Genomic DNA, 15,680 nt, shown 5'->3' with positions numbered 1-15,680 from the left:
GAGGGAGGGGAATAGCAGTGCTACTGCCCTCTAGTGGGTGGAGGCCAGAGTTGTTGCTAAATTCCCACAACGAAGAATAAGCTGACCCAAGAGGTCCACAGTGCGAAGGTTGAGAAACCGTGATGTAAGGTATACCACGAATATTCCAAAAAGTAGAAGTGTTGGGCAGCAATGGATTTCAGTTTTTAAGGTGGTTATCTATCTGCCTGGGAGGAACGAATGCTGCAGCTGTCCGTTTTCCTCCTTTTTCTGGTTAGGAGCAACGTCTGATAGATTTGTAATTAAGGAATTCTTTTAGGCATACACATCTGGAAATCTGAGTGGTTTCCTTCAAATTTGTGCTGAATGGAACTTCAGGTAGCAAAGGTAACGTGAGAAATCAGCCATGTAACATCTTTGGTCTTAATAAAGCCAAGCTCTTGAAACCTTGTGGGATACTACACTCCATGTTTGGAACTTATTCATATTTTTTTAAATTAATGAAATATGGAATGGAATATCCATATTTATCACTTCCCCAAACTCCTCCAACTTCATGAGATTTGCTTATTATCTGATTATATATTTTGTTATATATACAATTTGGTTATTTATTTAGTATATATTATTTGGTTACATACTCAACGTATGAAAAACAACATTGAGTATTGTATTTTTCATAGTATTTGGGAGATTGTTTCGCACAATAAATGTTGGAAATTTAGATAAGTTTGTTTCAAAATTTTTTTTAGCCTTTGAATGCTTACAGGAAAAAAATAGGCAACACATTTACAGTGCATTTTTTTTTTTAAATTAGAGGATGTCTTTCTTGGGTTCACGCATTTTATGATTACTAAAGTCTATGCAACTGAGTTTGAGATGAAGGTCTTTCATCTGCCAGGACAGTAGAGAGAATTTTTTCCTTTTTGTATTGTTGAGAATCCTGAAAGCTTTTTTCCTGACTACTCAGATGGGAGCAGCAGAAAGGGGGCTAGAAGTGCCAATGGCAGTGAAACTGTGGAAGATTAGCACACTTCTTTTGATGAAAGGTGACTTCCCAGAGGGCTGGAGAATAAACATGTGGGCGGAAGTGCCGGTTTGGAGAAAAGGCACTGAAGTAAATGAGAGGAGTTTTCCACTTAAGTCGAGTTCAGGGCTCAGAACTCTGAACCTGCACAGCCTGTCCAATTCATTGCTCATCCTCCATCTATTTCAGTAAAAGCATCATGGAATAGCCCTCTTGCCAACTACTGTATTATTCATAAAACCTTGTATGAAAAGATTATTTGCAATACCTAAAATGTTTATTAGAAGCTGGCAGGTTAAACAAACATTTTTCTGTTTTATTTCTAAAATTCCTCATGAAGTAAAATAGTTTTATCCTACCCCTCCCTGTTTTGCTGTTTAGTGTTACAATTTTTTGAAAAGGCCTGAATTCTATTTTAACCTTTTTGGCAGCTGAAGATAATGACTTTACAAATGAAAAATTATTATTTTTAAATATTGAGAAATTCTAAATTATAATACTGTTTAGGAGTGTACTCTGAACTAATTATAGAGATTACTCTAAATGTTTTTAAGGTTAGTTCTGGAACTATAGAGTTATTCATTCTCTTTAAAATTTTAAACTTTATTTTTTTCTAAATTTTCTAAAAATTATTCCTGTATATCCTCAACAGAGTATGTTTTATCACATATATACTAACAACCAAAAGAAATATTTTAGAGAAAGTAAGTTACTTCCTTCTAAATTCTGGCTCTGAATACACCAAGAAAAAGGCAAGCAGGGAGTTTAGTGTGGTGCATAGATTCCTTTTTCCTCCTCTGGTGTTAAAAGCACCAAGTAGCCTGGTTCTGATAGAGTTAAGTAAACTAAAGACAACCCCCCTGCCCCCAGCCCTCTATCTCCTAGTACTTTTCAGTCCAACAATCATTTCTTCTCATAGAGTAAGATAAGTTTTCATGTGTTTGTGTTTGATGGATTAACAACAGAAAATTAAGGAATTTTACAAAAATTCCAACTTGGCAAATAGTAGCAACTCTTATCATGCGGAGGCCTGATAAAACCCTCTGATAAAGCTGGGGAGACTAGTCTGGACAATGTCCTGAAAAGTACTAGGTATCTGACAGTGGCCTGTATCTCACCACTTGAGTTGGGATGATCAGTTAAATGCAAACACCACATTGGATAACAGAGCTGTTATTCGAGACTCTATGTTCCTGTCTTTAAAGGTGGGACATTGGTTACGATAAGGGGCAAGCATATGGCTGTAAAAACTGTGTTATTGGGGCTGTGCTCTTTCCCCTTACGAATTTTGACTTAAAACAAATGACCCTTTTGGGGAAGGGGAAGTATGATGGAATAAATAATACCACTCGTAACTTGGGACAGGGAAGCACTGGGACCTAATCTAGGCAAGACAATGCTTCACCCTGTAATCCTTACAAATTATCAGCTATTTGATAGTTGTTACCATGTTATCTGACCTATAAAGAAAAAATTTTAAATATCTTAATGTTCCTTTTTTGGGAGCTGGGGGATTTCCATACTAGGCATACGATGAGAATAGGGTGTTTCTTAAAGAAGGAAGCGCAAAACAGCTATATGAATAATAGTACATATACCTTTACAGTCTCTGGTTTAGGGTTTTTTTTTTCCTTCCATTGATATCAGCACCCAGGGCTGTCTAGTTTCTTCTCTAAAGGTCTAGATCCCCAAATCACCTTAACCTTGAATTATTATTTGTTTTAAATACATAACTGTCTGGTCTGAGTTAAATCATATATGTGCTCTGAGTAGGAGCAGTTGCATACAAAGTAACTATTTATATATTTTATTTCATTCATCTATTCATTAATTTAACACTTATTATTAAAGAGATGTCAGTTGTGGTTGTAGACACTGAAGATATTTCAATGTACTTGAAATAGACACTGATCTTGTTATCCCAGAGATTATATTCTGGTGGGAATTACAAAGAAATAAATGGGCAACTACTGTATAGTAGGTAATTAACAATAATATTATGAGTGATAAAGGAGGAAATATAGTATACTAGAAGAATACCTAATATATATTTGGGGATAAAAAATAGAAATGATATCTAAGGGGGGAGGCCTGTAGAATAGATAGGAACAAATTAGATTAAGAGTATTTGTGAGTTGGGAGGGATTCTGGGATATGTGTGTGTGTGTGTGTGTGTGTGTGTGTGTGTGTGTTGGGGGTGGCAGAAGATTTAGAACATAATTAATGTGCAAAGGCCTAGAGGCAGAAAAGAACGTGGTAAACTTCAAGAACCGTTGGCTTGTCCAATAGGATTAAATGACTTTTAGGTCAGTTTAAAAATATTTCAGTGAGATACTAAATCATCAGCCCAGTTCACTTCAAAATATACTACAGATTATTTCCATGTGATTTTTAATTTTGTTTTCATTAACCCATGGTACTTCTTCTAAATGTTGTCAAAAGAGATTAGAACTAGAAATAATTCTCCCCCAACTTCTTTTTTCTGCCATTTCCTATTTTTTAGAGAAATTTATGCAACTGAGTTGTTTAAAATCATTAGAGGCCTCTCTGGAAGTTGCTGGATCTCTTTATTGTGATTGATCCAGTATCAAAGCATATTTGAAATTTTCTGGCCTTATTAAATAATGCGTTTGGCTTTCAGGACATAACTTTTTTTTCCATTTGAGCAGACATAGAAAATGAGAAAAATATCCCTGCCCTCAGGGAGTTTACAATCTAATTAAAGGCTTAAGCAGAACAGATAAAATTATTTTGAGGATTGGGTACAGAGGTGAAAGCTGTAGTCTTAACACTCTTAGAGATGAATGGCATATATATGGAATAAAAGTGAGGATGACACCTCACAGCACTAAAATAAAGGACTGCTCTAGCTATAAGCAAAGAACTGCCCTTTATTTTAAACTTAGAGCCGTGGACCTTTAACTGTGTTAAATTTGACATAAGAATAGTCTAAATGCCTTCTACTTGAGAATGCATGCCCAAAACTTTTTTCCTATGACAAAACCAAGGAAAAAATGACATATAGTTACTGTGTTGACTGCCCCTTACCTTGTAAAAGTACTACAGGTACAGCATCATCCAAAAAGAAATTGCTGACAAGTCCCTTTTCAGGTTTCCATATGGAGCATTTCTATAAAGCACAAATAATAATGGACCTATTCCACAGTGTTAAAATTATAAACCAGGAAGTGTAGATTAGTAACATGGATTTAAAAAGGAATCCTTTCCTTTCCATAAAAAGGGAGTATTCTTGGGAAATCATGGATTTTGCCTTACCAGAGACTGAGTTTTCCAACCTTGACACTACCAACATTTTGGACCAGATGATCTTCGGTATTGGGGCTGTCGTGTGCATTGTAAGATGTTGAGCAGTACCCTGGCCTCTATCTACTAGATACCAGTAGCATGTCCCCAGTTGTGACAATCAGAAATGTCCCTAGACATTGCCAAATGTCCCCGGAGGGGGGCTGCAAAATTGCCCCCATTTGAGAACCACTGGAATAGAATCTTTTAAGAGATTAGCAGTGTGGTTTACAAAAGCGCAAGGCCACCACAGAAAACATTAAGGAAAATCTACACATTTTTTTTTTAGCTCTTATGGTTGATCTTTTTTGCTTGTTTGTTTTACTGGCTATTAAACGCTTATGTTTGGTGATAATATATGCATTTGGAGGAAATTGACATATTGGTTGAACTTGAAAAATACACTTACATTCTTACCTATACAAGCAAGAAAAGAATTGAAATAAAAATACACTAAGTAATATTTGAGCTAAGGATTAATCTTACATGCATCAGGCAGAGACATGAATTCTCTTAAGATATCCAGCTCAGTTTCTGGTGTGGCAAAATCCATGATCACCCAAGAATACTCCCTTTGTATGGAAAGGAAAGGATTCCTGTGGTAAATGTAGGGGGCATAGAGTGATTGGCCCATAAAGGATTTTTCTTCTTTCAATAATCTTTTCCAAAATAATTTTGAAAGAACATTTTATAGGAAAAATTCATGTTGAAAGAAAAGAGAGTGCTTTGATTTCCCTTCTGCCTTCTTCCAGACAGAAAGCAAGCAGGTCATTACACAAGACTCTTCAGGTTGACCCTTTGGTGCCTGGGGTAACTTCAGTTTTGGGCTCCTGGAGGAGACCTGCATGTTGGGTCAGACTTCAATCTCAGTGCAAGTGATGATGCTGGAATCAAACTTTCAATCTTTTCTAAATTTCTTTTTTATTGGCAACTTGAATGGCCTACTTTATTCTTTTGCAGTAGGGTCTTCCATTGGGCATTTGTTTTGTTGACATGTGAATGCGCTTTTGTCAAAGATTAACCACACTGCCTCCACACAGGCAGGATGCCATTTAAGATAGTTCTTTACTAAATTCTTCAAGTAAGGATGTATGTCAGGCAAGTCAGGGGGCAAGTTAAGGTGACAGCTGCTGATAGGTAGGCTTGGGGGCTCCCTCCTTGTTGACCTGTTGAGAACATGGTCACAGACTGAAGTCGGGGAAAAATGCCTGATCCATAGTGCACACAGCTGTATGAGATTTAAGGATGCCTAATCCCATTATGTTTTAAAACGTTTAGTAGCTCAAAATGGGTTATACAAAGCAGTTAGTCTGGAGAGTCACCTGAAAGGTGAAAGCTCAGTGAAGGGGGAAAAGCAACCCTCATAGGTCTTAGAATCCAAACTCCATGAACTGCCCTCTACCTCTGTTATTCAGTCCTACTTGACAATTTACCATCAGTATTTATGTAAGGATTTTTGGTGCCGTTAAGTTACAACAGACTGTCATTTGATCATGGTTTGAATGACTGTCAGAAACAGTCCATTAAAAATGACAGTCCCAAATTTTGCCGTATCATCCAGACTTAAAAATGCATATAGCAATAATTTCCCTAAGCCTCAACAAAGAGACAACCTTGGCAATAGCTACCAGCCATATGGCAGTATTTTATATATAATCAGAAAAAGTAACTTTCGCATACAATTTCATCTCCTTTGCCAACAAAGCTCACAAAACCTAAAGTTAAGGAAAGCTAAGGATTTGTTTAACATAGAAATTTGAATTTAGAACAAGCAGACCGTTGGAGATGTTTGTGATATGTTTCGGTTCATGTACATAGTACTTCTCTGTTGTCTAAATCACCTATATCTGACCTTGTCATCTCTACTACTAGCTTCGTTTTGTGCTTTTTTCTATGTTATCTGTCCCCTTCTTTTTCTAATTAGCTTCTAAGTGGCTGTCTTCTACCCACTTCTATTATTTTCCCTGGGTTTTCCTTGAACTAGCCTGATGCTCCAACATGTACTTTGGTTGTATGCTCCATTCCTAGCTCTGTTAGTGAGGGGTTATTTTTTGTCTCTGATGAGCTACATTTTAATTCAGCTTCCTGTGATGTCATCGTGATGTGTCGAGTCTAAGAGACCCCCTCCAGCGTGTTCCAGCTATATCAAGTTAGTGTCCTTCTTCTGTTGCGGATAGGAGACCCGTCCGTGCGGGATATTAATCGCAATAGTCACAGCTGAGATGCATAGGTGTCATAGAGCAGGCAACCTGTGTTCATAATACAATTTTATCACTTATATTTCAATGCCTCTGTTTTGAGTCACACATCTACAAAAAATGCTTTGTGTATTCCATTCTTAGGATGCTGTACCAGTTTACTTCAAGTACTGAGAAATGGTTTTGGGGGCCATAGATAAGACCAAAGGTGTTTTTGAGTTAGAGATTTAATTTGAAGTAGAGAGATGTTCGTATCCAAAACTTTAAGAGTCCTCTGTAACGGACAGCTTTTATGATAGGTTGGAACAGTACCTTGAAGAAATTCATGTAACAATATAAGAAAAAAACATGTATATACACATACACACACATGCACACACAGAAAAAGTCAATGGAAACGTAGCTAACCTTTACCAACACCCACTCAATCACTTTACACAGACATGAGGTGCACTTTAGAAATAAGCATATCAGTCTTGAAAGACTATAGTTCTGCCATAGTATTAGTAGCTTGGGACCTATCCAGGAAAATAAAAATAGGAGGGATTAGAGGGATAATGCAAGGTTATTATAAGTATTTATCAGTTGTGGGTAGATAAGTTAGTGGGGTAACAATCACCCCTGTTCTCTTAAAATAGCCTCAGTTTTCAGACTTAACTCCCCACTAAAGCTCAGGGCCTTAGCTGAATGTTCTCAGATAAAGAAAAAAGTAAATACAGGTTATGAATCAGTGGGCTGATTCTGACGTTCTTTCTTCTCTGTGGTGGCCACAAACTGGGTTGTAAACAATAAACTTTATATATTCATGAGATGAAATTTTGGAAACTTCTTAGAACCGTGTAACATTCTCCTTGAATTGATTATTTGGGGGAAAAAAAAGCAACAACAACAAAAATATTAAGAAAAGATTTTGCTTTATAAGTTGGATTACTTAAGCATTTTTATTCATGATAGCTTTTTTAAGTCACAAAATGTGTTTGTTAAACATAGGGTTTAATATGGTTCTTTAAAAATATAACACTTTTTCATTCTTACAACTGTGGTGCTTACAAAGATAGTTCTGTAAATATAGCTTTTAATTACCACATTGAAAATGTTAATGTTGAGTCTTTAATACAATTTTAAATTTGTATGCAAGAAAAATCAAATAAATCAAATAAATGCTAAATTTTCACATTATAAAAATTGTACTTAAAGGCATTTTATATTTATGTTATTTGATAAAGCTCAGAAATTGGTTTATCTTAATGAATCTGAAAGTATGCAGGAAAAATAGTCATATTCCTGTTGCTGAGTAGAAAGGCAATTTATGAAGCTGTACAAAAAAATAACCCAGGAATATTATCATTTCTCAGGTTTCCATAGTAAGAATGTAAGTAATATTTTTAAAGTCCTCCAACACCTGTATCAGCATGACATCAACATTCTCCGTTTACAAAATTAATAACAAGGAAATGGTGAATTTGGTATCCTGAGTCCCCAGAAGTATAATACCATGTCAGCCATTAAAAGGTGAAAATAGAACAGAAAAATAAACCCCAGATAAAGCAGAATTGTTTTGTTTGTTAACTGTGTAAAAGAAAAAATTGATCAACATTTTTATTCTGTTCTCAAAACACAAGCAGCTTAGCTTTAAAATTTCATCAGATCGCTGTTAGGCTTACAAGGCACTACAAAAACCCTCGAAAAATAGAGTTAAATTCCATTTCAAAGCGCTGTGTGAGCACAGGAAACCTGCAACAAGCCGTTAGTATCATTTGGATAAGAAATAAGGGAGACTCAAAGCAAAAATATCAAAAGGTCAAGAGGATTCTTTACTCTCAGTAATTGCCTTGGAGGCTTTTTTTTCTTCTCCTTTTTTTCCTCCTGATGCATTGTTTTTAAAGGATTGTCTGAGATGTGAAAATATAAAAATGCAATCATAATAAGAATTCAAAAATCATCTGGGAAAGTGAAAGGATTCTCCTATTTCTCATTTGGCTATTGAAGAGTGGCCAAATCGACAGGCCATTCTTGAATCCCCAAAGTCTCTCACATTTTGGTACAATTTTATTTGATCTAAAATACATTTTCCCAGTTTAAAAATGTTAACTATCTCATAGTGCAATTGAAACTTGCCTTGTGTCAAAAACAGGAAATTCTAAGGAGAAATAGACTGTGGATATATGTCAGATGTTTCTCTTCTTTTTTTTCCCCCCTCACTTCCTTTTTTAGACACACAAAACCCATATGCACACACATATATTAATATATATAATATATGCAGATATTGATGGAATTCTGTGAGTTGAAAGAGGAGGAAGATGTCTTGAAGGATCCATATCTCTCCCAGCAGATTTGTGCTATTATCACTGAAATGTGGCCTTCAGTCTCGAAACAGTTAAAAGAGTTCTACGGCCACAAAAGAAGAGATGTCTTCAGAATTATCTCCTGCCTCACATTTGCTCTTAGGCAAGCAGTTTAAAAAAGCCCAGTGATTGAGCCAGTGATCCAATTTGAAATGCAGAAATGATTAGAGCTGCTTGCCTCATTTCATATCGAAATTCTCTGATTTATGACAGGGCTGCAGCCAAGATCTATCTCCAAAGGGAATTAGTGTGCAAGTTTGCATATTTTTGTTATTTAGGTTTCTGATAGCAGCTGCTAGCTAGAAATACTGAGCTGGGAGGTGGTGGGGCAAGGATTTTCAGCCACTGGAGCAAATGAAAGATAAGAGCCTTCTGTTTAGGACATCGAGACCCCTTGACCAGCGTGTATCTGTGTTACACATGCTCCTTATATGTGTGTACATTTAGGAACTTGCTAATAGTGTAGACGTGAGAGTATATGTATACATAAATTGTGAGGTTCAGGGAGCCCAAGAATGTATTGGAATGGTTAATTCTAGTAATGTAGAAAAGAATTACCAAAATTCTGTCTCCATGTTTTAACTAGTGGAATTTTAATGAGGCATAATTCTTCAATCATGTGACTGACCTGTGGGGCAGAGTATAGAACATATAATGAAACAGAAATAGAATTCTGAAAAAAAAATTATTACCTTATCTGGAATTTACATGAAGTGTTAACAGGAAATTATGCAGCAGTTATAAATGAAAAATATGGGATTTAATGTACTTATTAATAAAGATTTGTTACATACATGATACCAGTGTCCCAAATCTGCTGTCCGCAGCCGTCCCCAATTTCTAATGTTTCTGTCCTCTGATGCCTCATTTAGAGTCATCTTTATTACCATGAAGCTAATGCCAGTTTCTCTTCAGTGAGTATTCCATTCCAAGAAAAAAAAAAAAGGGAAATATCTTTGTGCGCAAGTTGAGGGGTGCAGACTTTCTATCAGTTACATTAAAAGATTAAACAGGCACACACAATACATATTTGCAGACAACTTTGTTAGGTTGGGCTAGTGCTTTCCTTGAATTTGTAGATCGTAATCATTGCTGGCAAAAAATTGTGGTTCTTCAAGTAAAAAATTCCCTGGAAAGAAAGATGTGCAACTGTCAGTCTACGTTAGGCACTGCACGGAGCAAAGAAATCATTGTGGGAAAGTTTATTACCTTCGCTTGTCTCGGGCTCCATATGGAGTCATCGTGGCCTCGAGTCTCAGCACTGCTCCTCGGCTGACCTCACTATAACGCAGCTGGGATTCTAGGTATTAAAACCGCTCTCGTATTTCACTGAGTATTCTCCAGGGGACCCAGGGTTATTGTAGTAAAAACTTAAAATTTTGATTATCTTGTTCGTTGACAAAGAATGCAGTGAGATCTTTAAACTACAATGTCTGAGTTATTCCTTTTAAATCAGCCCATCTCTTCTGTTATGGGGCTCTTTGACTTCCACTGTCCATCTCAGGATAGTAACCCTTCGTTCGGTCGATGCCTCTTGTCTTTAGGAAAGAAATTGTACCGGTAGCTCAAAAAATTAATTTCTAGAAGATTCTTCACTCCAGAAGTGTCTGGCAATAAATTTTAACTTGATCATACCCTTTAAAACAAAAAATGAAGTTTTCTTTAGTATCGTAGCATTTTTTATGACTTAAAAAAATTTTAAGACCATATTGAGGATTTATTATTATAAATCACTTCGTTCAGAATTGCACAAGCTCACAGTTCTAACTTCCAGTAAGTCATTTTATTCACAACCTAAATATTAATAGTAGATATTTTTAGTGCCAAGGACTGAGCTAAGTGTCTTGTTGTTTTATACATTCACAACTCTCTGACGCTGATCTAGTTCATCCATTTTACAGATGAAACTGAGGTTTCAGTTACTCCTCCAAAAGCACTCAGTTGATAAGTGCAAATCCTGTATTTGAACTCTGGTCTGACTTAAAAGTTCTTAACTACTTTAATTATTGTACTGCCTTCCTACAGTCCCATTCTAATAATGGCCCTCTTCAGCACTCAACGTTAATCATGACTCACTCATGGAGTCTTACCTATATTCAACAAACACTTTTTGAATCCGCATCACGGGTCAGGCACTGTACAAGGGACTGAGGAGAGACAAATGATTTAGATTTAGTCTCTCCCCTCAAGAAGCTCGGTCTGATGAAAGCAACAGATATGTAAACATATAACTGTAGTATAGTGAAATGATTTCTGATGGAAGCACATACAAGAAATTATTTCTTTAAAACAAAAAACAATAAACAACAGAAACAGCCTCTGGCTAACTGAGGCAGAAACAGAATTTATGGAGAAGATATGGGGGGGTTCACAGAAATAGAACAAGGTCAAAGAACCAGGTTAAGAAAAGGGACAAGAATCAGGGCTACTTGAGGCTGGGAGGTGTCTAATAGTGGGAGCCACTGTACAGTCTTATCAAGGCACTTCTGTAGGCAAGAATGAGCTCCGACAAGTTTTGGCCTTTTTCTTTCTTTGTTCAGGATTTAGGTTTAGGAAGGGAGTACCCTGTCAGTCTAGCCTGGGTCACATCTCTGCCACGTGGCTAGGTAGGGAATGGCCCCTAGATTAATACTCCAGTGTGTGTGTCCAGTGGAGGAATCACCCCAAAAGACACAGGAAGGTATTATCAAAAGGAGCTGGACCAGATGCTGGCCAGCCATAAAATAGAAATTATCCCCTCAGGGTAAGTCTGAAGATGAAACATTTAACTGTCTCAAGTGCCCAAGGAAAGCTTCTAGAGGGCAATTTTCAGAAAACTTTTGAAGGATGAATTTACTCAGCAAATAAATTAGGAATGTAAATTCCAGGGAAAAGCAAAAGCGTATACAAAGGCATGAAGCAAACAAGTGTTTGGGGGGAAATGTAAGCAATTTGGGATGAAGTAAGGCTAATAACGAGGGTAAAAAGAAAAGACTAGGATCCAGGTTACGTGAAACTTGCCACGCCAGCCCCCAAAATCTGGACGTTATTTTCTGTTCAATGGGCTAGAGAATATTAAATATGGTGAACTTTTTTGCCAACTTTTGAAAAATCAACTTCATGGCTAAGACCATCTCTTTTATTGGCTTTAGCCACTGGGTGGGCACATAATTTTTTCTTACACCTTTTTAATCTATGTATTCTTCATGCTTAAATCCCAAGGGAGAACTGTATAATACTATCCCATAATTTGTTTCCAAAATTATCCAGAATCTATGTGTATTTTTAAAGAAGCTGAACTGAAAGGGAAGCAAAGCAAGCAAAATTAGCTGGTATCTTACTTTTGTCTGAAAGGAAAACAAAAAAATGACGAGTTGTGTGATAAAATTGACCAAAAGGAGCGAAGCATTTTGGTATTTAGTGGACACTAATTCTGTGTATCCTTTAAACACTTATGGCAAATAGTGGTATTGATGTCAGAACAGAAGAGCAGGTTGTAAATTGTATGAGTGAACACATGTTTGGATTACTGTTGGTTACATGCCTAGTCTAGTTAGAGTAAAAGGAATAGAAATAAATGAAGAGAAATCATCAAGAGAGAAAACAAAACAGATAATAAAAATCAGAGAAAGAGCAAAGGAGTTTTCTTTCATTCTCCTTTTCTTTCAGTCTCTGCATTTTTCTTAAAAAAAGAGAGAAAGAGAAAGAAAAGAAGCCCATTTATAATAAAGGTTACATCTTCCTTATTAGCACTATCCCCACTGCAGAGAGATTTGCAAGCTCCCTAACCATTCTGGTATGCCATATGTAGGGAAAGAAGGTCTTCTACTTTTCCTCTGAAAACCTTTTCAAGTTTAGCATCAATCCTAGAGCTTCTAGAAGTTTCTTGGTTAATTTGGGATCCAAAGCTTCTCTTGCATAGCAGGGGTGAGAAAAGAGCTTGGGATAGTTAAATTATTTCTTTCCTAAAAGCGTTTGCTTCACCATCATATACAGTAACTCAGGACAGAGGAGATCTCTGTGTATTAGACCTTGATCTGCTTTTTTTTGTGCATGTAATTATGAGATTCCCAAGTAGATAAAGGATCTCTGTACCTCTCTCCCCAGTTGCTTTATCTCTAAAACGTCAGTTAAGCAAGGTAGCATCTATGGTGATTTTCAGCATATAGCACTAGGAAAGGAGCAGACATACTCCCTGCCTTGCTTCTTGTTTCTTACTCTAGAAGTTTAGTTAATGATATTGTTCTTTAAAAAGTAGAACTCAGGGACTTCCCTGGTGGTCCAATGGTCAAGACTTCGCCTTCCAATGTAGTGGGTGTGGGTTCAATCCCTGGTCAGGGAGCTAAGAGCCCACATGCCTCGCAGCCAAAAAAATCAAAACATAAAACAGAAGCAATATTGTAACAAATTCAATAAAGACTTAAAAAAATAAAATAAAAACTGGAATTCAAATTGTACATTGAAATATTTCTATTTTGCAGGCTTATATATTTGCGCTTCCATTTCCCAAGATCGCTCTTTGGTATAATGGCTGCATCCTTAGCATTACCCAGTATATATGAAAGTTGCATCCTGGTATCTGTGATAGAAGGGACATTATTAATAGATGCTGAATTTTTGGTTTAAGTTGAATGTTAGGGCCCTGTGATGCCTGGGCTCTGTTTAGCATCTCTGAAAATCAGGAAGAAACCTTTGGATTGGCAGAAATTGACACGTAAGTTTTAAAAACCTTATTTTGTTTTCTGTGTATATTTCTAATCATCTTGAAAATTCATATAATTTGGATAAAAGTAGTGTCAGATGCTGAAACATTTCTACTTATTAAAAACTGGATATGAGATGATATGTTTTAAATATTTGTCATTTAGAAGGTTTTGTGTATGTGTGTGTGTGAATGAGAGAAAGAGAACAGACAAACTTCTCACCTGTGTGATTTTCTCATACACATACTAGGTTTATCCTCATTGACGCTAGATGAAAGCACAGCTGTGTATGAAGTAATAACTGTGATAGAAGAGTAAAGAGAAAAATTGTGGGGTTTTTTTACGTTTATGCCATTTCCAACTTTTCTTGTTTTTCTTTCTATTCAATACAGATAAATATTCTAATAATAATGGTACAGATATCAACCTATCTTAATTTAATAATAAAAGGATAGCATAGTAATATATTTGAGTTATCCTTATCCTGTTAGTAAGAAAATCTCTATGTACTACAGCATCTTTTAAATGGTCTCCTATTTAATTTTTCCCGTGAATAGTGTCTTTCATTTGGGAATGGTAGTGAATCAAATTCCTCCTAGCACTGTTGCACTATCACTACATTATAGAAGACTGTTAATGAGGATAAATATTAAATTTGAATAGATATTGCAGGTGTTGGACATCAGATAACTCCAAAGGATTAAATTCTACAGAGGATCATTATTTAAGTTCTTTCCAGCCCTGTTGTTCTGCTGCATAAAACTTACTTTAGTACCTCTCTGGACTGTTATAACATCTGTTGTTCTTGGAAAAAAGGTGGGTTTTTTTTGCTGTTTTTGCTTCTTTTTGGTCAGAAATGGCTGTGTTGTTCTGCAGTGTTGGCCCAGAATGCCTTGCAGGGAGTAGGCTGTGTTCTTCTCGTGTTCTGACTAATTAATTCCCATGAGATCCGCCCCTTACAGCCAGACTCACTCATTCCCGGTCCAGCAGTGGGAAGGACCGCCTTTGGGAAGGTCACTTGAGAAAGCTGTACTACACACACATGAGCATCATGTAAATAAAAAAGAAGGTGAATGACAAGATAGTTAACATCCAGGGAAGTTTTATAGGGCAGAGAAATGATTGCAATGATTGCTGTTATTTCTATAAAGGGCTTTTTAGAATATGCACCTGCCAAGTTATAGTTGTAGTCTTTGAGCTTTGCCCCATCAGGTTGCTTAAGTGTGATTAAATTTTACTGACCCGGTAGATTTTTTTAAATTAACTTTTGGGAAAATTATCAATTCTTCCCTTCATCTCCCTTCAAAAATAAAATAATTCCATATAGGTCCACAAAAGTATCTTACCTCACCTTCCAGCTTCTCATATTAAATAAACTCTAGTTTTATTTCCAGAAAGCCGATTCTCTACACCTTCCTCCTTTTTCCTACATCTGCCTTATAAAAGAATTGGTTCTAATTTCTTGGGACTGACCAAGAAAGATAATGAAGTCCTTTCAGAAACTCTTTATGTGTGAAACCCTGGAGAAAAACCCTAGAGCCTTCTCACTTCTAGCAACCAATTACTATATACAAAAAACTTTCCCCAATTATGAAGTCCACTAATGCATCCAACACAGACTCAATTTCACAAACTCCGCTGCAGAAGCAGCGTTCACATAATTAACAGGAAGACACTGCATGTGGCCCGACCTTCTGCTAATTGATTAAATGAGTCTATTCCTAAATCAGATTCTAATCACACCAGCAGAGTGCTATGGAGCATCGCATTTCTAACAGAATTTGCAGAAATCCAAAATGTGCACCTACAGACATATCCAGAATACGCCACGGAGAGCTGCTTCAAAACTGAACCAAGGGCACAATAAAAAATAAAAATGGCCACATTGCTCTCTTGAAATGCCACTCTCCACAGTGGGCTTTCTTTAGTGTTCCCACTTCTATTTGATCCTTGTCCTTCTGTGATTTATTTCCAAACCTAAATGATACAAAACATGCCATACTTTGGTCCTGGCTTCATGATTATTTTAGTTAGCAAGTGCTAGAAAGTTTGCCTGCCGTTTTCCTAGTAAAACACAAGACCTCCTGCTTGTCAGTTTTTTTTCTTTTCTTTTCTTTCATTCTTTTTTTTTTTTTTTTTTTTA

At 36.4% G+C, this 15,680-nt stretch overlaps 1 protein-coding gene across 1 annotated transcript in view; it reads left to right on the top strand.

The window, feature by feature from the left end:
• ZFPM2 (zinc finger protein, FOG family member 2) overlaps positions 1-15,680 on the top strand; it is a 360,181-nt gene that overhangs the window by 156,317 nt on the left and 188,184 nt on the right. The gene's annotated exons all lie outside the window — the stretch shown is intronic.

This window comes from Neophocaena asiaeorientalis, unplaced genomic scaffold (genome assembly GCF_003031525.2).
Source record: "Neophocaena asiaeorientalis asiaeorientalis breed wild unplaced genomic scaffold, Neophocaena_asiaeorientalis_V1.1 scaffold496, whole genome shotgun sequence".
Classification (NCBI taxonomy): Eukaryota; Metazoa; Chordata; class Mammalia; order Artiodactyla; family Phocoenidae; genus Neophocaena; species Neophocaena asiaeorientalis.
This window is presented reverse-complemented; position numbering and strand designations above follow the sequence as displayed.